Below are 15,787 nucleotides of genomic sequence, written 5' to 3'. Positions count from 1 at the left end.
GTCCGGGGCGGGACTCCAAGGGGCGTGGTTCTGGCGGGAGGGGCGGAGGGCGCCTGACCGCAATCTGGGTTTGGATGCTAGAATTTGCAGTCCCCGGGTGCGTGGCACCCCTGGGGGGCGCTCGCTGTGTGGCTCTGGGCTGGTTTGCACACCTCTCTGAGTCTCAACGGCCACTAGCAAAATGGTAGCGCTTGGTTCAGGGCTGTAAGCCAGTGCTAGGTCTCCGGCTTCCTCACTAGGCTGCGGGATAACTTTGGTAAACTGGCGATAATAATAGTACAACCTCCTGGGTTGTTAGGAAGATTAAGCGAGTTAATATTTGGAGGGTGTTTACAACCACGTCTGTTATGTGTAAAGAAAGTGGCATTAAGTTCATTAGAGAGACCACGGGAGGAGGTCTGGCTCCGAGGTTGAGTTCTCTTTCTCCATGCTCCGAGTACCTATGCCCAAGCCCAGTTTCCTCTTTTGCTCCTAGACACCATGTCCGCCACTTCTCTGAGCTGTAAAGCCGCCACCTCCCTCTATTTCTGACTGTATGGTGATACCTAAGTGTGAAGACCAGAGAGGGTGGGTGTCTAAATGGTTAAGGACACAGAACACCTTGGCATTGAACCAGCTCACCTATAAACCGCCTCTAGCTGGTTCTGGGCAAGCTCCCAGCCAATGAACAGCGGTTTTCTTCTGGATAAAATGAAATTTGTATCAAACTGGGCTCTGAGAATCACAGGTGTGCTCCTGAAGTGGTAAGTATTACAGTTGATAGCCTCTGTGGTCCCTCGGGTCTGTTTCCCATCTAGCTAGGTTCAGCTAAAGGAGGGATCTGGGAGAAGTTAATTTCTGTTGGAGACAGGAAGCTGAGCTTTGTCCCAGATGCTGGCCTAGGGGGTACCCTTGTTGGGCATGGATCCCTGAAAAGTAAAGCATGTGGAACTGGTGAGTCTGGGATCCCCTTCCTCCTGTCCCCTGATCACCACCTTGTCCCCTTCCCCTGCTTACTGCAAGATCTATCCCCTCTGCTCTTGCTTCCTCCAACCATGGACCTAGTTCTTTCCCTCAATACATATGATGTCGAGGCTGGAACAAGGCCCAAGCCTGGTCACCCAGGCCCTTCCTTAGGGTACCAGTTCATAAATTCAACCACCCCCATTATAGAAGTACATCCTATATCTCAGTCAACAAGACACCAATTAGCCATCTTTTTTCCTCCTCTATTATGGTCCTGTGCTAGTCAATGTCCCAGGGACAGAGGCATTAGCCTATTACTAGCTTCAGGGAATCCTCAAGATGGGGGGACAGGGAGAGGGGCAGTGTATACCATCACCAAGGATGAATACAGGATAAGTCTCCAGAGATAACTGGGGTGTGTTTGTGTGTGTGTGTAGTAGTAGTAGTAGTAGTAGTAGTAGTAGTAGTAGTAGTAGCAGCAGCTCTTTGGGAAAGAGGAAGTGATGCTAAGGAGGGTTTGGAAAGTAGTTCAATAGGCAGCTAGAGATGTAAGCCATTTTTGATAGAAGAGCAGTTAGTTACAAAGGCAGCCTTTAGACAGCACCCCGAACCACAAGCTTCAAACATTGGAGTCCCAGCTCTGTAGCCACTTGCCGAATGCACACTGCTCACATCTCTTCTCAGCTTCAAAACCCACATCCATCTCTAAAATGGGTCTAATAGTCTCCTCCTGGTTTGAATAAATGTTTCTCAGAGTAACTGCACTAATACTTCTGGTTTGCTTTATTGAGGCAGGCACCCCAGCTGTCCTGGAACTCACTATGTAGACCAGGATGACTTCGGATCCACTTGCCTATCAAATGCTGGAATTAAAGGCTTGTGCTACCAGACCCTGCTCAAACTGCACTAATTGTTGGCGTCAGCATTTCAGCCCAGTGCCATGGTCCCATGGCACCAACACAGAAAAAGCAGAGTAGCCAGGAAAACAGCGTTACTTTTCCCCATTTCCCTATACCTGCCCAGACACAGATCCCATTGTCTGCTTGGAATTCCACTTCTCTGTCCTCTCTTTGTGTAAATGTTTTATAGCCCCTGGAGGCAACTGTTTGGAGGCAAATTTACTAGGAGCTATGGACACTGGATCAGAGGTTAGATTCTTAGGTGGACTATTATCTTGGAGACCGAGTCCTTGGAAACAGAATTTAACCCTGTAGAGAGCACCAGAGAAAGTCCAGGAGATACAAAGCCCTTAGCTAGGATCGTGTGCCACAGAGAGAGGGATGTGAATAGAAGCCCGGAGGAATGGCTTCTTGAAGTGTTACTGGCTCCTAGAAACTGGTGTGTGTGTGTGTGTGTGTGTGTGTGCGTGCGCGCGCGCGCGCGGAGTAGGAGCTGAAGAGATAGTTACAAAGACCCTGGATGCCATCCATTGAGGTAGAGGCCAGAACTTTCATTACTGGATGGGCAGTGGGGAGCCATAAAGGGTTCCAAAGATCCCGGTGACAACTCAGCATCCCCAAAACCGCCCCTACCTGAGGCTTCTAAAGAGAAGGAATTGAGGGGTCCCACAGCGACCACCTAGACCTGGTGAGACTTGCTAGTCTGTGCCTGCACTGGCAGCTTTGTTCCCTGGAGGCTGACTTCAGCCCTTAAAGGAACCAGTCTTTCCTGGGTTGTGTCCAAGACGCTCCAGCCCCTACCAGTCTGAAAGAAAAAGAGCTCCCAGGACTTGGGGGGAGGGGCCAGGTGCACATGATGATTCGGGCAAGTGCCGGCCTGATGCGTGTCAGCCAGCACGCCTGTGGACCCAAGGCCCTAGAAATGGGCGGTGCTTTCGCGGGCGGGTCCTAGCGGCAACGGAATAAGAGTGAGTAAGACAGCCCGGAAAAGGCTCTGTTGCCTTTAAAGGCAAGTGTTCCCGGTAGAGCGAAAAGGCTTTGCTGAATCAGTGGCAGCTGATGCAAGGGGCGCAGGCAGGGGATGGGAGGGGGAAGCCCTTAATCCGAAGGCTGTTTTGCAACTCAAATCCTCCCGCGCTGGAGGTAAACATGGTATAGGACTCAAGGAGGGCAGGCTGGGCCAGGCAGGCTGGGACAGTTCTGTGTGTTTTTATAATTCATTCTGATTTGCACACCTGCCCCAATCACCTGCTACCGGCTCATCGGTGTCCCTTTATGATCATTTTGTCTCTGCAGGCGCCACCACCACCTATTCATTGATATGAGGGATGCTGAAAGGAAGTATCCCTCCTCCACTGTATCCTGAGCGCCACAACTGGCTGTCTAACTGCCTCCAAGGACAACGTTCTGGGTATCCCACAGGTGCTCACAATCACCGTGCTTAAATCTCGGCATTGCAGCCCTAGTCCTCCAAATATCCCAAAGATGGCACTTCCAAACTGTCTCGGACTCCTCACCCTCAGTACCCAATATCCAGCCAACCCGAGGCTTCTGCCCTTCCAAAGGACTGTGGGCCTCCCTCACCTCCCTTCTCTTCACTCCCACTCTCCATCACATAGCGCCATTTCTCAGTTTTCTTTCCACCTTCCATGACCGTTGTCGCTGTATTAAGCATTTTCCCATGGTATATGACAGCACGGCTAAACCTCTCAGGCATCAATCACATGAAGGGTCATATGCAAAAGTGTGTTTGTGCAGGCACATATCATGGAAAACCTTCTGAGCTCAGAAGTCTGGAGGACAGTTCTGTCTGGAAGGGAGGGGCTCCACTGTGAGGGGGCCTGCTGGATAATCAGGGTGAGGCCGCTGGAGAACCAATAAGTGGTTCTCCTGTTTCTCTCTTTGCCCCAAGCTGATATGACTCAGCAACTCACGATAACTAATCCCATCTTTATTGAAAAATTTGATGCTTTGTCATTTTTTCTTCCTTTTTTATTATTTTTAATTTCTCAAAAATATGGCATTAAGGATGGGGATTGAACCTGAATGGTCGAAGGTTTGCTTAGCCTGGATTTGATTTCCCAGCACTGGACAGAAAAGTTGCATTAAGATTATTATTTATCTTCACAAGTAGGTTCCGGGACACTTTCACTCACCCCAGCTTGAACTTTACTTGGGATAGGAGGATCTGTCTCGCCACACCCAATTCCTGACCCTGTTGCTGTTTTTTTCATGACGATACTGATTACCCAGGTGTGTTTTGTTTGTGAAAATATCAAGCTGTGGATGTTTCTAATGTCTGTGTTTGTCTGAATGCATATTGGGCTTCTGTTTGTTTTTACTTAAAGTCTTTATGTGGTTCTAGGGAAATGTTCCCTGCCTGCGTCTTCCAGTATGGCAAGCCCGCAAATCAATACCTGAAGCACACTGGGTCTCCTAACACAGACACACAGACACACACACACACACACACACACACACACACACACACACACACACAGATACACACACACTCATATACACACAGACACACACACATATACACACAAACACACAGACTCCACACAGATACACACACACTCATATACACACACAGACACACACACATATACACACAAACACACAGACACCACACAGATACACACACACTCATATACACACACAGACACACACACATATACACACAAACACACAGACACACACAGATACACACACTCATATACACACACAGACACAGACAGACACACACACAGACACACATATACACAGAAACACAGACAGACACACACACAGATACACACACACATACACACAGACACATACACACAGACACACACACAGACACACACTCACTCACACACATACCATACATTCACACACATACACACACACCCAGTCACACACACACTCACACACACTCACACACTCACAGACACACACAGACACACACACAGACACACAGACACACTCATACACACATACACACTCACAAACACACACACACACTCACACCATTTTGTTTTATTTTGGTTGTTTTTCATTTGTTACTTTTTTGGACTGACTGACATTATGTCAAACTCAATCCTCCTGCCTCAGCCCCCAAGTGAGCCACTAACTCCTGCTTTTTGTGTGTTAAATGAAACAGTCTGATAATCCAATTAATTAAATTTCCTCAGGAAGTCTACGAGATGAAAGTTTTTCTGCTACATTCTCTAAAGAAGAAAAGGCTCTACAAAGCAATTTGCCCAAATCATATAGGTGATAAATATGAGTTTTAGTAGATTTTAAAAACATGGGGCCGATGAGATGGCTCACTGAATGAAAGGGCTTGCAGTACTTGACTTTGACTTGAGTTCAAACCCTAGAACCTGCATAGAAAGCCAGAGACTGCATCTCTAGCCCAAGGATACTCAAATTGAATGAGAGGTGGAGACAGGCACTCCTGGTGGCAAGACAATGGAGAAACAAAAGAGACTCTGCCTCAAAAACAAGGTGGACATTAGAGGGAGAGAATAGCAAAATTCATAATGCATAGTGAGAGAGAGAGACAGAGAGACAGACTCACAGAAATACACACAAACCCACAGAAACATACACAGAGAGGTGTAAAATGAATAAAACTTACAAACAAGGTAGAAGCAGAGAACTAACTGCAGAAAAGTTGCCCTTTGACCTCTACATGCCCTAACTCCCACATTCACACACAAATCTTTAAACTAAAGAAGGACTGGACCAGCAACACTTGTCTAGGCCCCTGTCCCAGTACCAGCCGGGCAACTGCCTAGCCTGGTTCTAATCAATTAGATTACAATTATTTGAGCCTTATCTTCCCCTGAGATAAATACCTCTCCAGGGCAAGCCCTTTGTCATTCCCAGCTTCCTTCTGTCCAGCAAGTTAGTTGGCACCAGAAATAAGCTGTAAATGCTTAATGAGTGACAGAACCAAGGAATAAATGAAGAAGGAGGTGACAAGGTGTGGAGAAGACATAGTATAGGGCTCAACAATAGACCTGCTTCACGGTGTGCCTTGGGTGTGTGACCTGACCCGAGTCTCCCAAATGCATCCTGGGAATATCTCCACCTAAAGAACTGACTGTGAAGGGGTTGGGGATTTAGCTCAGTGGTAGAGCGCTTGCCTAGCAAGCGCAAGGCCCTGGGTTTGGTCCCCAGCTCCGGAAAAAAAAAAAAAAAAAAAGAACTGACTGTGAGGGCTGGAGAGATGGCTCAGTGGTTAAGAGCACTGACTGCTCTACCAAAGGTCCTGAGTTCAAATCCCAGCAACCACATGGTGGCTCATAACCATCTGTAATGAGATCTGATACCCTCTTCTGGTGTGTCTGAAGACAGCTACAGTGTACTTACAGATAATAAGTAAACAAATAAATAGATAAATCTTAAAAAAAAAAAGAACTGAATGTGAATATGAAGCGAGAAAATAATATTGCATGATTGTGGCCATACAAGTAGTTAGACAATAGTAGTCATTATATCCAGGTTTGCATCCTCAGAACCCTGTTTATACCAGGGTTGCAGGCCCTTCCTGTCTCTTGCAAATTCTATATGTTGCTTTTTTTCCAGGGGCCTCTGAGATTGGAGAGAGGATTGGATGCGGCTCGGAGACCTCCATTCCTCAAGCCTCAGGAAGGTGCTAGGAATCAGAAGTCTAGTGTTATCTCCAGAGGTGTTGTCCTAGGCCAGTCTTCCCTGTGGATGTTTCTCTCTCTAAAATGGGCCCTGAATACTCTACAAGTTGTTGGGTTCTGAGGTGGGTTCTATACTTTGTCCTGGGCCTGACACATAGTAGGCCTTCTATAAAGATTGGGTGTGAGGAGCAATAAGGAAAAAGAGCAGCTCAGGGAAAGCGGACAGCCATCCTTGGCTGGCTTGCTCTGAGAACTGACCTCTACAGAGGGGTTAACTGGGCATCCATTTCACACAGATGTAACCAGCAAGCCACTGTCCCAGGAAGCTGTCCTCCATCCCCTCCACCTTTACAGGGAATCCCAGACAGGCTGAGGAAACTGTAGCTTAGAGGTTAAGGTGCTGCTGCTGCAGGCTGTGGAGAGGGAGGAATTTAGTAGCAAGTTGAAACTTGGGCATCTTTACTTTAAGAATAGTCGAAAGAAACACATGACAGCTCACCCCTAGCAGGTTACCTGTGTCCATCTTTCTTTCCTCGCTGTCCCCGAGGCCCCCACCTGGATGTCTCCCGGCAGTCACAGGCAGTTCATCAGGAAGAGCTGGGTGACTCACCCTGGTGCTGGAGCTGACTCATACTTTAATAGAGGGAGTGAGATCCTATCCTTATAGAAGTTTGAATCGAGTGTCACAGATCCAGGATGGTGGGCTAGTACCTTAGAGAAGGAGAGGACTGCGGCTGGGGACTCGAGAGGGAGGAGAGTTGGTCCATCTGGGCTCAACGACAAGTTTGCTAGTTGACTTCATCTACTCATTCTCCCTCAGACTCTTCAACTTTATAATCAAAGCACTGAGGCAGGGAATCTGTACAAAAAAAGCAGACAGAACCCCTCTTCTGTGTGGGACCTGGTGGAGAAAGGTCAATCTAAGTGAATTGCGGGACCTACGGGTAGTAAAACTAGGGGCAGCTTTTTCTTGTTTTTTTCTTTTGAAATATTTTTTCTGGCTTTTCTATCAGGAAGGAGTAGCCATTGGGTAATTTTTTTCCTCACAGGAAGTTGAAGATACACACACACACACACACACACACACACACACACACACACCCCACACACACGCGTGTGGGGTGTGTGTGTGTGTGTGTGTGTGTGTTACATTCATATTCATGCCGGTATTTGCAAAGGCCATACAATCCCTGGCCAGGGGTAGTAGGTTTAGTAAGCTGGGGTCACTCAGAGCTCTGTCTCCCTGGAGCTAACAAGGGTAAGGATTGGCATGGGGAAGCTACTCAGGAAAGGGCTGTAACTATTCTGAAAACTAGATGTGAGAACACAGGACAGGAGAGGAAGCGGTTCCAGACTCAGTGGTTTTAAACGGCAAGGATTTGTGGCTTTGGGACCCATTAAGCCATTGCACGTGCGGCATTTCACATGACGTCAGCTGAGGTCATCCACACAGCTGTGTCTGTAGACACACGGTTGGTCTCACCTTTCCACATGGTATTGTACCCTCTTCCGCCTGTCGCAAGATAGCATGGCTTCCCTCCTGCCTGCCAGCTGGGTTCTAGGACAAACCCCAGTGTAACGAGCTTACTGGCTTATTGGCCAGATATATCAATGTAGATCATTCTGGGTTTTGGTCGCTGTGTCATTTGACCATGAGCATGTCTCTGCAAGAAAAAAATTACCCAAAACAATGTTTTTTTTGGTTTGTTTTTGTATTTTTGAGACAATGTCTCATAATGCCCAGGTTGATCTTAAACACTTTATGTAGCCGAGGATAACCCTGGACTCCTGGCCTTCTGGCCTCTAGCTCCCAAGTGCTAGGATTATAGTGCGTCAGACCCAACACCTTTTTCGCCATTAATTAATTTATTTATTCACTTTACATCCTCATTGCTGCCCCTCCCCTCCCCCTTCACAGAGTCTCTCCTTCTATCTCCTCTCTCTTCCTTCTGTGAGAGAGTGGAGGCCACTCCCAACTGGAATTCTTTAGATAGTTTTCATCATGAGCCAATTATAAATAACTCTATAAATAAAAATATTAACATCTTATTATAAATTTTTAATTTTTTTTTTCCGGAGCTGGGGACTGAACCCAGGGCCTTGCACTTCCTAGGCAAGCGCTTTACCACTGAGCTAAATCCCCAACCCATAAATTTTTATAAGAGAGGAATTACAAGGTGAAAAGATATTCTATAATTTTTAAGATTTTGACATATTGTGCTTCAAGAATGATATATTTTTTTGCCAGGCAGATTAAAGTGCCTTTAATCCCGGCACTTGGGAAGCAGAGGCAGGCAGATCTCTATGAGTTCAAGGCCAGCCTGGTCTACATAGGGAGTTCTAGGACAGCCAAGACAGAGAAAACCTGTCTCAAAATACCAAGAAGAAGGAAGGGGGGAGGAGGAAGAAGAGGAGGAGGGGTGTCTTGTATCTATAACCCTAATACTGAAGAGCTTGAGGCAGGAGGACTATGGAACGTTTAAAGTGGGCCAGGGCTACAGTGTAAAACCTTGTCTCAAAATAAAAATGTATTTTTACATCTTGTTTTTCTGCCTGCTGAAGTATGAATCATGTGCTTTCTTTCAGATCTAAACTGCTGAGGGTGAATTCTAGATTGAGGCCACCCAGGCTTCACATCCTCAGTCCGCTACTACCTGCAAGTCATATTTTATTGTTGTTTGCAAGCTTGACACACACTAGAGTAATCTGGGAAGAGGACCCTATAAAGATGGACCTCTAGGCAAGTCTGTAGGGCTTTGTTTGTTTGTTTGTTTGTTTGTTTGTTTGAGACAGGATCTCTCTTTGTAGCCCTGAACTCACTTTGTTGACCAGACTGGCCTTGACCCTCCAGAGATCTGCCTGCCTCTGCCTCCAGAGTGCCGGGTTTAAAGCCTTGGACCACCATGACCTTCCAGCATTTTCCTGATTAATGATAGATGTGGGAAAGCCCAGCCTGTGGTGGGCAGTGCCAACCTTGGACAGGTGATCCTAGGGTATGTAAGGAAGCAGGCTGAGAGCAAGCCATGGCTGGGGCATGGGGAGGAGCACCCAGTAAACAGTGTTCTTCCATGGTTTCTGCTTCAGTTCCTGCCTTCACACTGTGTCCTTGAGTTCCTGCCCTGACTTCCCCCAGTGATGGCATATGATCTGAGAATTATAAGAAGACATAACTTTCTTCCCAAGTTGCTTTTGGTCATGGTGAGCTGCCCTGCATGGCCTGGTCCTGGAGCCCTGACTGGGGTGATAAGGGTGATAAAGGAGGTTCAGTCTGTTGCTATGTACTGTAGTGCTGAATTCTGTACCGAAGGTCTAGGCCTATGAGTGAATTCTCACACTCACAAGCTTTTGTTGTGCAAACCTTGTACCTTGATTTAAAACTAATGGTTAAATAAAATTGACTACAGCCAATTACTGAAGGGATTAGAGGTAGGTGGGTTTTGAGTTACCTGGTTGGGGGTGGAGAAGAGAGAGGAGGAAGTCACCACGACGGGAGATGGCGCATGAGTGCATGGCCAGGAGAAACAGCTAGTATCTGGGATACACAGCTGGGGAGGTAGCCAGGACAGCAGTTAGACGGAGAGGTTAGGGGTTACACCCCAGTAATTGTAAAAGCCAAACAAAATAACCATAGTCTGAGTCTCATTTATTTGTAAGCTAGTCGGGGATAAACTTAAATGGGTTGTACTACATGAACATACAGAAAATCTGGGGGGGCTGGAGAGATGGCTCAGAGGTTAAGAGCACTGGCTGCTCTTCCAGAGATCCTGAGTTCAATTCCCAGCAACCACATGGTGGTTCACAACCATCTGTAATGGGATCTGATGTACTCTTCTGTCATGAAGGCATCCAAGCAAATAGAGCATTTATATATTATATATGTAAGTAAATAAATCTTTAAAAAAAAAAAAAAAAAAGAAAATCTGGGACGGGGTAGGATGTGAGCATTGATGGAGTCACATGACCACCACCAGCAACCCAGACACTCGATGCCTCGTATAGATCTGAATGGAGGAGGAAGGCTCCTTGTATATATAGCTGAACAAGGAGGTGGATTGGGGTAGGTCTCTGTTGGAGTCCTGTCTCAGGCTGCAGTCATCCTAGAGGAGAAAGTTGCACACACACACTGGTCAACTGTTTATAAACACGCCTACTGGAGCAGAGGCAGGCAATACTCACCACCCCATCCCCCCAGCTCCATCTAGGGAAGGCTCTGCTGCTCTCATGGATCTGAAGCCCTGGGGTCCTTGTCATGGCTCTGCACAAGTCAACAAAACACATCTGTTCCCACAATACACAGCAACAGAAACCTAAGACACAGTCCCTTCGCAGTCCTCATCAATACTAAGTGTCCTTTGTGGGGGTCCTTTAGTCTTTGCCTGATGAATCCGTATGAAACGGTATCTTGATATTTTTGACAGAGAGAAGATTCAAAGTGGCTCTGAGCCAGGTGCAGGTTGGTGATGGAGCTCTGTGGTAGACGGCTTGCCCATCCCTAGCACTGGAAACAAACAAGACTACTTGGTTTTGGTTTTGGTGTTTTCTTTGAGACAACAGACCAGCATCATGACACACAGGGACAGAGTAGGAAATCAGTACTGTCCTCTAAGCTACTGGCAGTGGGTCTAAGGTCACTGTCTTTGCTGTGCCAGCTACCGGGGCAAGCCCACGATTTCCTGTCCTGTGTTTGTGGGCTTTGCAGTGGGGACAGGGCATGTGACCTTATCTGCCACACCTCTCTAGTGGTGATTGCTCCCTCTGACCCAGTCTGGAGGACCTGGGCCTGGCTGGGGCTGGCTGGGCCTGGCTGGGCCTGGCTGGGCAATACTAATGAGGGCAGAACAAGGGGAGGAACAAGAGGTGTACAAGGTGCAGCTCTGGGATTAGTCTTTGTCCTCAGAAACACATGGACTCTGCTGAAGATGTGGCTGGTTGATAGATGTTCCTTGCGTGAGAGGAGCCCTGACAGCACAGAAACAAAGACACCTCCTGCACTGGGGGCTGCCTTCCTGAATGAAGTAGAACTCCTGAGCTCTGCCTGTGCTCCCTCCTGACTGTGGCACAGACCATGGGTCTAAAGCCAGCTCCATGCCGCATTGAGTCAAGACTGATGACTTGGGTACAGTACCCAGGACCCAACATAGTGGAGGAACCAAATCCTGAACATTGTCATCTAAAAGCCACATGTTTGTCATGGGTATGCGTGTGTGTGTGCATGCACACCCGCACACACACACAAACACATACTGCATACAACACACACACACACAGTCAAGGCAGACATGTCTCTGAGTTCAAGGTCAGCTTGGTCTACAGAGTAAGTTCTAGGATAGCCAGGGCTACACAAAGAGAGAAACCCTGTCTCAACACACAAAATTCACCAAAACTAAACGATGGACCATCTGTTTCTTCATCCTGAATAGAAGGGACTAGAGTCTCAAGGGTGAAGATACACTTCCTCTATGCCTACCCTCGAACTACACTGTGACCCTCAGAGGGACCCTTGAAGGCTGGGACTATTGTGCCCACTTTACAGATGAGCAAAGTGTGACCCAATAAAGAGAACTGGCTTCGCCTGAAACCCTGGGAATGAGCAGCAGAGCTGGTGGTGAACTCAGATTTATCAGGAAAACTCATCTGGCCTTGTGCAGACAGGCCAATAAAGGGTGAAGGAGAGAAAGCAGAGAAACTGGTAGCCCATGCCTGGAACCCAGCAATCAAGAACACAGAAGTCCCAGGTCATCCTCAACTACACAGAGTTCAACACCCTCACAGATTCTTAAGATATTATCTCAAACCATAGACAAAAACCCAGAGGAGAGGTAGGGAGGGGCTCTGTAACCTCTCAGGATTCAAGAGCACCTTTGACACTGAAATTTGGAAGCCTGCTGTCACCCACTGGGTGATGAAGCAAAGTTATCCATGCCATTCTCTGTGGGCATGACATGATGGCTGCATTGAGGACCCACCCCGGAGACCTGACAAGTCTCTGAGAAGCTGCCTTGAGTTGGCCCTGCATTCCACACAGGGAGGGAAGGCCTCAGTGGATACTGTTGCCCAAGAATGAGGCAGTTACGGTGAGACCATCAGCACGTGCCCACCTGTGCCCAGTAGCTCATCTCTCAGCCCTGGCAGGCACCAGGACCTTTCTCACCTTGCCAATGGAGAAACTGAGGCAGGGGGTCGGGGGATTGGGGGAGAGGCAGGTGCCTTTCCTCAACTCGACAAGCTCAGTTTAAAATGCCGGCTAGGGCACTAAAGGAAAAGTTTGAGTGTTTCTGGATCCCTGCCTGTCTGGGAAGCAGTGACCTCAGCCAAGTCTGGCTGGCCTCGATTCCAGGGAATCAAGGTGGGGCAGGATGGGTAGGGAGTGAGGTCAGAGGGGAAGCAGGCATGGAAGAGGAGGAGGCAAGTCCCTGGGGATTGTGGGAAGAGAGAGAGAAGGGAGCCTGGATAGGCTAGGAATTGGGGGTCAGCCCAAAGTAACTTAGCAAGGGGTTAAGCAGGGGCCATGTGGGAGTATGCAGCCCCAGAGTCACATGTTCTAAATGAAAATGTTGAGTTTGGGCTAATGGTCTCCGTTCACTTCAGTGTTCCCATCCTTAAAAGATCAGAAGCCCAGTGGCTATCTGGATCGTAGCCTGGGTTAGATCCCATGTCTCCTGCCTGCTATGTGACCTGGGGCAAATGAATCCACCCCAGTGGGTGGGTTTCAGCATCCTTATCTGAGAATTAAAAAGTACAGTATCAGAAGAGTGCTGTGAGGGTGAGGGGGTCTGGCAGACCCCTTTACCCAGTAAGTCATTTCTGCCTCCTCCTCTGCTCTTCACCGCTTGTCAGTGTCTCACCATTCTGTCCTTGTTGTCACCCATCTGAAGGGGTCCCAGGCAGGCTTACACCAAGCACCTTGTGCTAGCTGTCCAGCACTGGTGCTATTAGATAATTACAGACAAAGTGGCAGATGCTGTCCAATCAGAGTGATGGAAAGCAAGAAACAAACAAGAGGCCCCGATTGTGTTCTGTGGAACAACAAGCTGTTTCATTGCGGTGGTGAGGGGGAAGGTGGCATCTAGCCACCGGGGCTAGGTCTCAGTGAATTGAGCTTGGCTGTTGGTTTAATAGTGTTGCTTGGGCCACTTTTAAAGAATCCCAGTCCCCGGTCCAAGCCATCGATATTCTGAGCCAACCGTTCTCAGGTGAGACCCAGGAGCTGTCACTGTGGAAAGCCTATGCCCACTAGAACGAGGACCGCTTTTTCTCTATTTCAGTTGTTTCTGGATCCTACCATGGCCTCTCTTAGGCCATGGGAGTATGGTAAAAATAGGTAGTGGGTCTCTCTCTGCCCACCCCAGGGGGTTCAGTCATGTTCCTTCAGCTCCTCTGAGCTTGAAATTCTTTGTCACCTGGAGTATGACTAAGAACAAGAGGACCGAGACAGGAAATGCACCCATGGGTCAAACATTTGCTTCAGGGACCACTGGTCCAGCCTCAAGTCCTTGAGACTTCCTGGTCCCCCTTAGCCCCACTCTCTCTGCCCTGGCTCAAGCTTCCCGGTGGGACTCCCACACCCTGGCCCTGCCTAGGTCTTGGTGCTCAGGATGAGAGCAAATTGTACAGCCCACCTTCCAACTCCATTCCACCCAGAAGACAATTGTCCTGAGTTAGCTCTTGCCTAGGACGAGGTCAAGGAACATTTCCTCACGGGGCAGCAGAAGCAACAAACATGAGGAAATGACCAGGATTCCCAGGATTTCAGAGCACAGAGCTCAGGTACAGGATGGACCCCCTGCAGAGAGCTGAGGCTGACACTCAGGGCAGCTTCCTTACCTCCCTCCTAGAGCCAGCTCCGTGTCTTCATGCTTTGTCTGTTCTTTCATTAGGATCCCTTGTGTGCACCAACCCCCAACTCCATTCCTGCCTCCAGTCAACTGGTGCCAGGGATCAGCAGATATATATATATATATATATATATATATATATATATATATATATATATATATATATATGTTCTTAGAGCCAGACCCAAGTATGGCTAGCGGGACAATACATCCTTACCTGAACAAAACAGCATAACTGAATAACCATAATACAACATCGGTAATTGCCACCATGGTGTTGTATATACAGGCTCATAAAACCAGGGTGTAACTGATGGAAGGCTGGCCAGAGACTGAGTAGACACTTAAGGAGAGAGACAAAAGGGCAAAGGCGCAGAGGCGTGAGCTGGTGTTTTCAGTGGATGGAACTCAGGTGAAGTCCAAGGGTGCAGAGGGAGAGGAGGCTGGTGAAGGGCCTTGCGAGTCATGCTGAAGAACTGGCAATGGTAGCCACTGGAGAACCTGAGGGTTTGGGGGTCAGGGTCAGCTTTGTGGTTTAGAACAGTCGTGTGGAGGTTGGGCGGAGAATGACCTGGTGAGCCATCACAGCAGTGTGAGGCCTGTCTCCCAGGAGGGAGCTGCTGCTGGAGTGAGTGGCTGGGCTGTAGAGCTGGCTCCGCTAGGGTGGCTGAGGATGGTGGAGGCTGAGTATGAGGACTTTGTGCTTGAAGATGCTCCAGCCCACACCTGGGAACCAGAGCAAAGGGCAGCCCCAGAGAAGAGCTTCCACAGTCCTGACAAGTGTCAGCTGGATCACTGAAATGTGACTCTCGGGCTGAGGAGGCCTGACCTCCTGTTTTTTAATTGACTACTTGGGAAAATGAGTCAATCACACCTGAGGCATTGGGCACATTTTCTTGCTGTGTGGCTTCTCTCAGGAAACTCCCCTCAGGTGCCTCATTTAGATTCCAGTTACCATCTGCTCCAGACCTGGAACTGAAATCTGGCTTGCTTTTGGCTCCAGGCTCATTTGAGGATGAACTCTGGCTTGGTTTCACTGACCTGCGCGTGACTTCAGGAACATGCCCACATTGCCAGGCCCCTCAGGATGCAATCCCAGAATGAGGAACAAGGAAGAGAACAGAGCTCACTCCCTGCAGCCCACTGCTCAACTAGTTCTCCATATGAGCATACCGTGCCTTCCCAGGGATCGAGAGCCAGGGCTATAGGTTGGCTCCAGTTCCATCCTTGTGCTAGAAGAATCCTGAAGCCAATGGAGACAAGCATTCAACCCAGCACGCCTGTTACAGAGCAACACAACCAGCACAACTGCCACCTGTCCTCTCACCTCCACCAGCAAGAGCATGTGTGCGTGAGTGCGTCTACGTACATGTGCTCACATGCACCCATCACTCACACATGCAACACACACACACACACCCATATACACACACATGCATGCACACGCATGCACACACATGCACAC

The 15,787-nt window shown here is 48.4% G+C and overlaps 1 long non-coding RNA gene across 3 annotated transcripts; it reads left to right on the top strand.

The window, feature by feature from the left end:
• Positions 1–3: 3 nt before the first annotated feature.
• Positions 4–9,881, top strand: LOC108351021 (uncharacterized). Of its 3 annotated transcripts, none has more exons than XR_005504964.2 (4): positions 4–743; positions 3,141–4,097; positions 6,423–6,609; positions 9,074–9,881. It is a non-coding gene; the product is annotated as an uncharacterized LOC108351021 (long non-coding RNA). The 3 variants fall into 3 exon arrangements; XR_005504965.2 differs by having other exon boundaries at positions 4–3,266; positions 3,979–4,097; XR_001838050.3 differs by having other exon boundaries at positions 4–4,097.
• The last annotated feature ends 5,906 nt before the right edge of the window (positions 9,882–15,787 follow it).

The sequence above is a fragment of the Rattus norvegicus genome, chromosome 5, assembly GCF_036323735.1.
Source record: "Rattus norvegicus strain BN/NHsdMcwi chromosome 5, GRCr8, whole genome shotgun sequence".
Lineage (NCBI taxonomy): Eukaryota > Metazoa > Chordata > Mammalia > Rodentia > Muridae > Rattus > Rattus norvegicus.
This window is presented reverse-complemented; position numbering and strand designations above follow the sequence as displayed.